General features: G+C 30.2%; 1 long non-coding RNA gene across 1 annotated transcript; it reads left to right on the top strand.

Annotated features, from left to right (window-relative positions):
• Window positions 1-2,315: 2,315 nt before the first annotated feature.
• LOC124543785 lies at window positions 2,316-9,753 on the top strand. Its single transcript, XR_006967494.1, has 3 exons — window positions 2,316-2,510; window positions 8,119-8,362; window positions 9,435-9,753. It is a non-coding gene; the product is annotated as an uncharacterized LOC124543785 (long non-coding RNA).
• Window positions 9,754-10,036: the final 283 nt, after the last annotated feature.

The following is a 10,036-nucleotide window of genomic DNA, read 5'->3' as shown; positions in this document are numbered from 1 at the left end:
TTATATGATACTTCTTCCAAATTTGTTAAAGAAAAATACATATAAATAGAAAACAATTTAAACATGTAAAATTATTAATTTTAAAAAAAGTAAGTTGTTAATTCCGAATAATTATTTGTAATGGCAATATTATGATGATTCACATCGATTGGTAATTTCATAATTACTGGGTAGCTTGTCACGGCAACATTTGGCAGTAGTCCAGAAGATGATGCTCTAGGACTTAATCGAGACACGTGCTTTTAATGGCGTTCTACGTCATCTTAATCTTAATTTAATCCAACGACTTCTACAAATGTACGATTGTAAAATACAAAATACTGCTTTTTATTTCAAGTAATACTTAAGGGATTAAATTATATAGATATATGTTATATATAAAGTTGTGTTTATGAACATATGAGAACTAGTCAAGTCAGACCTTAGACTACAGTATATTCTCCTAAGTTGTAGGGAAAATGATATTATATGTAGTTATAAATAAATTTCAGGAGTGACCACTGGACTTGGCATCCATTTGATATCATTTCTTTTGTCGTTGAAGTCAACACGCAAGGCCTATATTATAATATTGAACTTGGCTCTCATTTCACATTTACGTTTTGATGGTATTAATTACTTGAAACATACAACATATACATACAGAGGGAAGCCACTTTGTTTTCTACTATTTAGTAATGATTATGAACGGATACTTGTTATTGTATATTTATTATAGTTTGTTCATTTTAATGTTTAAAAAATTAAGTATTATATATTGACCGCTTCGTTGGTTCAATAACTAACAGCAACAGCAACAGCAGTCTATAAATTTCCCACCGCTGGGTTAAGGACTCCTCTCCCTTTGACGAGAAAGTAAGGCCACAGCGCTGTTCCAATGCGGGTTGGTTGAATACACATGTAGTAGAATTTCTATAAAATTAGACACATACCGGTTTCTTCGCGATGTTTTCCTTCATCGCCCAGCACGAGATGAATTATAAAGACAAATTTAGCACATGAATATTCAGTAGTACTTGCTAGGATTTGAACCCGTAACCATCGGTTAAGATGCACGCGTTCTAATCACTGGGCCATTTCGGCTTAAAACTCAGTAACTAGTTGTAGCAAGTAGTAGTTTGGATTAAACATGCGAATCGTTCATTTGTATAGAACTATATGTTGTGGAGAGTTGGCTTTCAGTGTCTCTATTTTATACTAACTGAACCATAACAGCTAAGCATATTGAAATTAATACATATAACTGTTATTCTTTATAGTAAAATTAACTTAAAAATAGAAAATGTTCTTAAGTTTTTTTCATTGGTAACAAGGTTAGAACGTAATAAATAATACACATTCTTAAAAAAAAATGGCTAATTGCCATACATATATTCCATGTTTTACAGATCTTTTGCATTTTGTAACTTGGAACATAATCGATTTGTTATTCTGTTAAGATATAATATAATAATATAAATACGTGACTCGAGACACGTTTGAAGTTGAATACATTAAAGGTTATTTTCCATAGCACTTCTATAATTTAATGATAATTGTTGTTTTTTAGGAGCTGGGATTCATTTATAACAGTGAATATCAAATAATCGGTTTTATTAATGCGTTGCTTTAGCCAAAAAATGAACCAGCCCTCCTGTCACTATTGAAGGCAAGAAGGCAAGGTGTTAAACTTTTAATGTAGTTTTATGCCCTTCTTCTCCAAGGTCCATGTATTTCAACTACAAATGGGACAAATTCATCATTTGAAATGAGAGACGAATGTTTGGATCGTTTATTATCTTCAGCTTTTTCCTCGGCGGCTCCAGCTTTTAACATTGTTTCTTTGATATGAGAAGCGGTCGTGAGAATGTGTGTAGCTACCCTTACTAGGAACTATCCTCGTTTCCAGGGAAATAATGCTAGTTCGTCATATCTACTGTCATCATCATGCCTAATTCCACGGAGCTGTATAAAAGAACGTCGATAGTTGCAGGAACCCATTTTATTTTAATATTGAGAGAAACGTGGAGAAAAAGCATAACTGAAATCTTTAAACGAGACAGACTATGTAATGCGAAAATGTCCATCCCCTGGTGGATGACACCAATGATTATTCGTTGAAACCTCGGTTAAGCATGTCAAAGAAAACGATAGATTTCACAATTAAAATCAGTATTTTGACAAATTATTTACTTAAGCTAAAAATAAAAAGGACTGTTTTTTTAAATGTTATGTAAAAATCTTCCAACAGTCAACTAATTATATTTCAAAGTTTATGTGAACGAAGATTGGTAGGACTATAGGTAGGACTGAGTGTGACGTCAGGAAACCAGTATGAGAACCAGATCCGATGTACTCGTACATAAATGCAGGCTCGATACAACCGGTCACAGTTCGGAACGTGTTCCCATTTAATTCGGCCGCTAAATTCTGTTTATTCAGTGTTGTTTTATAAATTTTATTAGAAAAATTTATGTGTCAATGACAAAATTGAAGAGAAAATTCGCGATAACCGACAAATTTTTACCAAGGTTAGTTGAGTTAAATGTAAAATTAAAAAAATATATTTTTATGATGGTAACATTCTTGTAAATTTAGTACAAATGTTTTAATATGAGCTTTCTAAAACAAGATACTACTTAGAATATAAATACTTATTTGTATAATTCTGTACCTTATCAACTTGTACCATAGACAAGAAAAAATACGAAAAGATTAATTACAAGAGATTATATTGTTAACATGTAAATAATTACTGTCTTGATTAGATTTTGTTAAAGATCATTTATGGATCAGGCTAATTGTTACCTGACATAGTTTGTCACTCATTAATAAACATTTTTATCTCGGGGAATGAAATATATAGTTCAAGATAATTGACAGCATCCTTAGGGGATAGTTTAAAATCGTTTACACTCAATGATCGAAGTTGTGGATAAAGCAGGTCATATATTAGTCTTAAACTGAAAGTAAACTTATTAATGAACCAATGCTGTCTAATTAACCAGTACCAGATACATGTTTAGTTGCAAATTTTGCATACTTTAGACAGCAAATAATATAAAATTAGAATTGAGTCATAGATGTCTTATATTTTCCGTAATAATTTTGGTGGAAATTTAACCTTCATCTTTTAATTCGAAGTTTCTATAGCTTTAAGTATGTTTATAACGATTATAGCTCTTTTGTTCTTATTACAAATAGACGCCTACGTCAACTACGACTTGTATTTTTCATGTTAGACAAATCGATACAAATTATTATTTGAATTATTTGTTAAATCAAAACAGCGTTAACGTGGGTTGATATAAAGGAAGGGGACGACCAAAGAAACGATGGATGGATTGTGTGAAAGATATGGCTGAAAATAATTTTACTTGTGAGATGACGTCAGACAGGGAAATGTGGAAGAAGAAGACATGCTGCGCCGACCTCAAATAAATTGGGATAAGGGCAGGAAGCTAAAGTAACATTCATTACACTAACACAAAAATCTTAGAGGTCCGGTCGAAGTTGATCCGATTTACAACAGAGGTCGATCGATATAAATAAGTTACCGATATAAGAATCGGAATATAATTGGTAACTAAACATTCATAGTAAAAAATTATAGGACTTCCCCTAGCGTAGATTATGGTATGGTTTTCTGAATCATCTATCTGTTTACATAAATGCGTAACAAACTCAATAATATTTAAAATACATCGATGTAAAGCTAAGCCCGATAAGAACCTTCAAAACATATTTTTTGGAATAAGAAGTAAACAACCTTGTTTTAAAATGTAGTGATGATTTGATTGTCTGTCTGTCACGGCCGTTCTCTACTAAACTTGTTTTTTGGTAAAGATGGATTCATTTACATTTACAGACAAAAGTCTTGTTTAGGGTTAAACTTGAAAGTTACGTTGTGAGACAACAAAAGTTCGATAATTAGAATATTTTGCATGAAAGATTAATAAAATAATTTGTATTAAAATGTATTTATAAATCAAAGATAATAAATATCACAATAACGTAACTATAATTTTAACTTTCCATTTTAAATCGCAAATCAGACGAAACGACAAAGTAAAATAAAGTTAAAACGTAGTAGTGTCACATGGCCTCTGAACAAAAGCCTTCTCTCTTGTAGGAGACGGTTTCGGTGTCATTCTACCACGTTGCTCCGTTGCTCTCTAGCATAAGTTCATCCGGCAGGTGTAGGTTTTCTCACGATGACTAATCAAGTACATAAAAATTCAGCAATGCCAGTTTGAATTCGAGTCCATGAACTTCAATTGGAAGGCGAATTATATATTTGAAAAGAGGCACCTCTCGAATAGGAGGAATTGCTGTGGTGATTTCATAAAGATAAAATGATTTTGATAAAATAAAAAAAAATATACTTATATTTTTACTCATTAATTTGACTAATTTATTCACATTAAACAGAGGCTGAAAAAAGTTTTCCTTTGTAACAAAATTTTTGCCAATATTACGAAATTCTTCTAAAATGTTTGGTACATAATAATGATATGAAGTTTCTTGATTTAATTATTCTTTTTTTTATTATATAAATACGACAGTCTTTTCTGCTCTTTTGTCTTTTGTCATCGACACGAAAATCTTATTAATTAAGTTTTAAAATTTGATCCAAGTTTCTCAACTAATTTATATTCTAAGCATTTTAGATTTTCGCTAACTCGTTTCTTTAAAATTTAATGTTACTAGATTTTTGCCAACTATACAAAACTGTACATACTATATTCATTTAGGTACTTAGGTGGTTGATATAAAAATAGTTAGCCAAGTTTTGGCTTATTTAATTGGTTTCCTTAGCCATTTTTAAAGAAGCAACTAATATTTTTGCTTTGTAACTAAGGGATTTACAACCCAGATATTTGGAACCAGGAAAGATTCCCTTTATATAGTTTAATATTTTCATTAACGTTTTGAATATATATATGTGAATTACCTAATTGTTTTTTTTATAAATATGTACATTGGTTAAATACATAATTTCAACAAGCAACACAAAATATTTTCTGTCAAGTATAAGAAATAGGCTGTTACGACAAATAGAAAATAAAGTGATATGAATGAAATAAAATGCTCATTTTAATAATATAAATATTGTAACTGATGATTTAAAATTAATTTGCCACATTTTTATAAGATTATTTTGATATTTATTAGTAATATCTAGTAGATGAATAATAGAATATTGTCTTAATTTATGTATTTTAAAACCGGTTAGTGTTTACAAGGAACGTTTAAATCAAAGCGATGTTTTCTAGGTGAGCACGCGGGCGCCGCGTGCGATTCACCTTACTCTCGCGTGACATAACTGACATCTGAATAGTCAATGAACTTTTAAAAAAAATACGATCATTTTTTTTTAATAGACGTAAAATATTTCATGCAGATAAATACATGTCATAGACACGGCAATTAAATCTGGCTCTATCTTTCTAAAAGTATACTAGGAGCTTTAAAGTTTGATTCATGTAAAATTTACGAAAATTATTGAATGTATTTTTGATACATATTTTCCTAACCACTTTTTTATGTTTTAGAAATAATATTTTAAATTGTGATAATTATAAGGATTTTTATATTGTTGTGATTTTGTATTGTGGGGTTATTTGTCGTTTTAAGTTATTTAGTTATGTTTGGTAAACTGGTAAATGTCAGACGTACATATACATTATACAAGCTATAGACGAAAATTTGAAATCTGGTTTGAACTGGTTTGTTGCTATCGCGTGACATGCACGTATCACGTGTCTTTCAACATAGTATTTTGATACTTGACAATATTTATGAATTTATATTAAAACTAGTTCTCACGATGAGTCGTAGAAATTGTATATATTATTAATAAATACCGGGACATCCGTTACAACGAACCTACTTTTTAAGATACTTGTATATTAATTATTAAATGAATATGATATTATAGTAGAAACGGCTTAAATTAACGAATCTAAGTGTATAACTTGTTAAAAGAGACTAAAGATTTAGTAAAATATAGAGAGGCCATACTATAATTACATCAAAATTTAAATGTTTTCAGTTTTAAGCTTCCACGCAAAGAGAATCTTAAGCATAGCACGTTTATACTAATTATATTATTATTATATCTGTAATTATTATGTTAGTTCTATAGTTCACATTTATTGATAAAGGGCTTTGGACAAGTCTAATCCCTTTTTAAAAGATGAGTTAGTAATTATATGCGCAATGTGTATATAATCCTTTTTGATCACCTAGCATGCGGTGTAATATGTGTGGGCAAAGGTAACCGCTGGTTATACAAATCGGTTCCAGTTTTATTAAAAAATATATATAATAACAGCAACTGATACGATGATCGAACATATGTCGAAATAACGAATTTTATTTTAATACGGATCATATTGCTTTTGTTAGTATCTCATTTAAAGTAAAAGTTTTACTGTAAATATATTTAAAAATAAGTTGTACAGATATAGACTTCTGACCTAAATGAAAGTGTTATGAATGTCACAGTAGACATGACTTGTACAACTCAAAAGATGCTCGAGATCTCGACGAAAGATATATTTTTGTGTTTCTCGTGGAATGATCACGTTAGAAAGTAATATATTAAAACTAAATATCAATTCTGCGTAGTTCACATCAAACTTACCTGTAATATTCTCACTTAATATTAAGTTTATTGGATGCTTAATAAGTTTTAAGCTGTATAACAAAATTATAGTTAGCAACAGTGTATGCACAGTTTTGCTTAATGGTTCGGATTATACTGTTTTAAAATTCAGTAATTATACAGGTGATTATATTAACCTTAGTCATTTGAATCATAAAAAGCTTGTACAACTTATTTTTGGCCGCCATTTTTCCAATATGACTGCGACATGTCAAAATGAATATTCTAAACGGAGTTGCGGACATTTATATGAAAAGAAATTACTCTTCGTTTTAAGGATATATTTCATTTTATATGGAGTCCGATTAAATGAATTAAGTGAATAATAAAATATATAATAGCTTAGGACAGTATTTTTATTGTATAAAATAAAATTTTGCGTAATTATGTTGCATTTGTTGTATGAAATGGTAAAGTAAATTAATTAATAATTAACAACAAAGCAGGAAGAATAGTTATAATAAACAAATGTCTCAGAATAATAATTTCTAATATTTTTATTAACGTAATATAAATGCAAAGCATGGTAACCCTTATAAACAATATTGAAATGAGGGTGATGGCATCATAGCATACTATTGCATCAGGCTGTTTATCCAGTTTAACAACTCACTGGACCTTATTGTTGTCGCATTTATGTTAATATTATGCGTATAATAAGTTTATGCACATATTAGCCTTTTATATTACATAATGAACTTAGTGTAATATAAATTATTTTAAGAAAACAACAACCCAGGACGACTTCTAATGTTACCAGTTATAAACATTTTAATATGTTAATAACGTGTTTACAATTAAAGTTAATTTCTTTGTCCTGTTAGGGATCTTGATTTTAATTTGTATTTCAACTACTAGTATATACGATTTAATATTCATATTTCATTAGTTGGTTTAAAATATTGTCTAACGGTTATTATTTAAGTTATAGGTTTACAAATTGAATTATTTCTTATTCTTAGATTTTTTTATGTTAAATAATAAGATAAATATTATATTACATTATAAATTTATGCAAATATTTTGCATCAAGGAAATAATAGTTATGTTTATATTAAGCAGTATAAATTATTTTAACTCATATTTATTGATATGACATTTTTAAATTTTATTTATTTATACATTTTTATTTTTTCTTAATTTTCCGTTATAACTCAAACTCTCAAAGAACTGTACAAAGTTTCAATTTTTTTATAACTTATCTGTTGTTGTACGACTTACTGCATGTATAGTAGGTTTAATCCTCTCATCACATATTTCACCGACAAAAAGCTACTTAATACTGGGATTCGATTTTAATGGTGAGTGAGCTAGAACACAAGGAACATCTTAGTTCCCAAAGTTGTTGGTTGATTGACAACAATGGGGGGATAGGTACTGTGAGGACCACCCAGTTTCTTACTTATTTTACAAAAAAGGTTTCACAATTTAATTTATATTAATGACATTATATTTGCTTCTTTTTTCAGGCTCGCTAAAAATCTGTGCACCCGAAAAGGAAGTCGTCGGGCTAATACCGGGAACCGTTTGGAGCACGCAGTACTAACTCACATTCAGCACGTACCGTAGACTACTCGTCGTAGCATCTTCACTCATCATCATCATCATCTCCCACTAAAACACGGTCGACAAGATGGCCCGCGGCGATGAATGCAAAACTGCCACTAAGGCTACATATGCTTGCAAGCAATTCGATGTATCTGCTCCAATCAAGTAAGATATTATTTGTACTAATTGTAATTAAAATATATGTTTTATTTTATTGTTACATTATAATAGTATATATGAAATAAATAGTATCGTGTATATTATAAATTAGCTCAATTAATTGGACAATTATTATAGTCTTTCTCGATGGAATCAAGATTCCGAACCGATGGTAGCTTCAAGTTTGTTACAATTCTGTTAAATATCGATTCTATATTGTTTGTAAAGTAATCAAAGTATGTTTTGATTTTGATAGCGCCACAGCATGTACTCAAACAGGGACACGTCAGGTTTTAAATATAATTTTTATTAGAGTACTCAAAATAATTAAGCTGTTATGGCCCAGTGAGCTGAGATTGTCCAGTGGTTAGAACGCGTGCATCTTAACCGATGATTTCGGATTCAAACCCAGGCAAGCACCACTATATATATGTGCTTAATTTATGTTTATAATTCATCTCTTGCTCGGCGGTGAAGGAAAACATCGTGAGGAAACCTGCATGTGTCTAATTTCATCCAAATTCTGCCACGTGTGCATTCAACCAACCCGCATTGGGAAATTTACAGGCTGTTACTGTACTGTACTGTAATCAAGTAATTCAAAGTTATTTCTTTTTTTGTTCATTTATAAACATAGTAAGTGCAAGGTAAAGGGCCGGTTAAATTTCATGTTGTCACTATGTTTATTATTATCAAATCTTTCATTCAAACCACCTGTCACGTCAGACTTTGGTCTGTCGCCCACACACAAAATACCAATACAAGAACAATGACAGATAAGACGTATGTATTATTAGACTCACAGTATGCCAATGTGTACTTAGATAATTGGGTTGAACAGCTACTACAACTACTACAAAAGGTGTGTTTATTTACGGCATCACATTAGAAAATTCTAAAACTATCGTTGTTTTTTTTTCTTTGTTGTCCATGTATTATATGCAAAAAACCTTCCTCTCGAATCAATTTCTCTATTAAAATAATGCATCACAATCCGTTGCGTAATTTTAAAGATGACACATTCGTTTTTTTTTAAGCGAAAGTATATCACTTATAATAAATGCATTTTGTTTTTCAGAAAACCCACAGCTAGCCAGTCAACTATTCAAGAAAAGAAAAAGCCGGAGCAGAAAAATTACGGCGCCTGGGGTTCTACATTCAAAGACAAGAAAACATTTGTCGACATGCATATTTGCTGAATCAACGTCGGCTCCACCATCATCGCTTATCAACAAAACGTCACCAACTACCAAAAAGATTTGATATAAAATAAAAAAAGAAAAATAAAAGAAAATGTTTGTGGCGTTTTAGCTTATTCTCTTCACTTCAACGGTTTAGGGTGTCTCGCGTACTAACAAAGCCTTGTATCATGTTAACAATTAAAGCATCATCATTTGCATCAGATTTTTTGTTACAACCTAAAGATTTACGACTGAAATAATTATATTTAACTGATGAAATAAAGATTTTATTTTTTAATATTTATATCTCTACAAGTACAGAGTCTGTATTATTATTTTCTTGTACTAAAGTTGAAATACACGAAAAAAGTATGTTATACATCGAAACAATACTTTATGGATAAAAGTTTTTATCCGAAATACATTCTTTCTTGGGCAGGTATCTATGAAGAACGAAGTCTATAATAGGAAAAGTTTAATAAATTCACGTTAGCCTCCT

The sequence above is a fragment of the Vanessa cardui genome, chromosome 3 (assembly GCF_905220365.1).
Source record: "Vanessa cardui chromosome 3, ilVanCard2.1, whole genome shotgun sequence".
Lineage (NCBI taxonomy): Eukaryota > Metazoa > Arthropoda > Insecta > Lepidoptera > Nymphalidae > Vanessa > Vanessa cardui.
The sequence above is the reverse complement of the archived record's forward strand: the minus strand, read 5'-3'. Positions and strand labels throughout refer to the sequence as shown.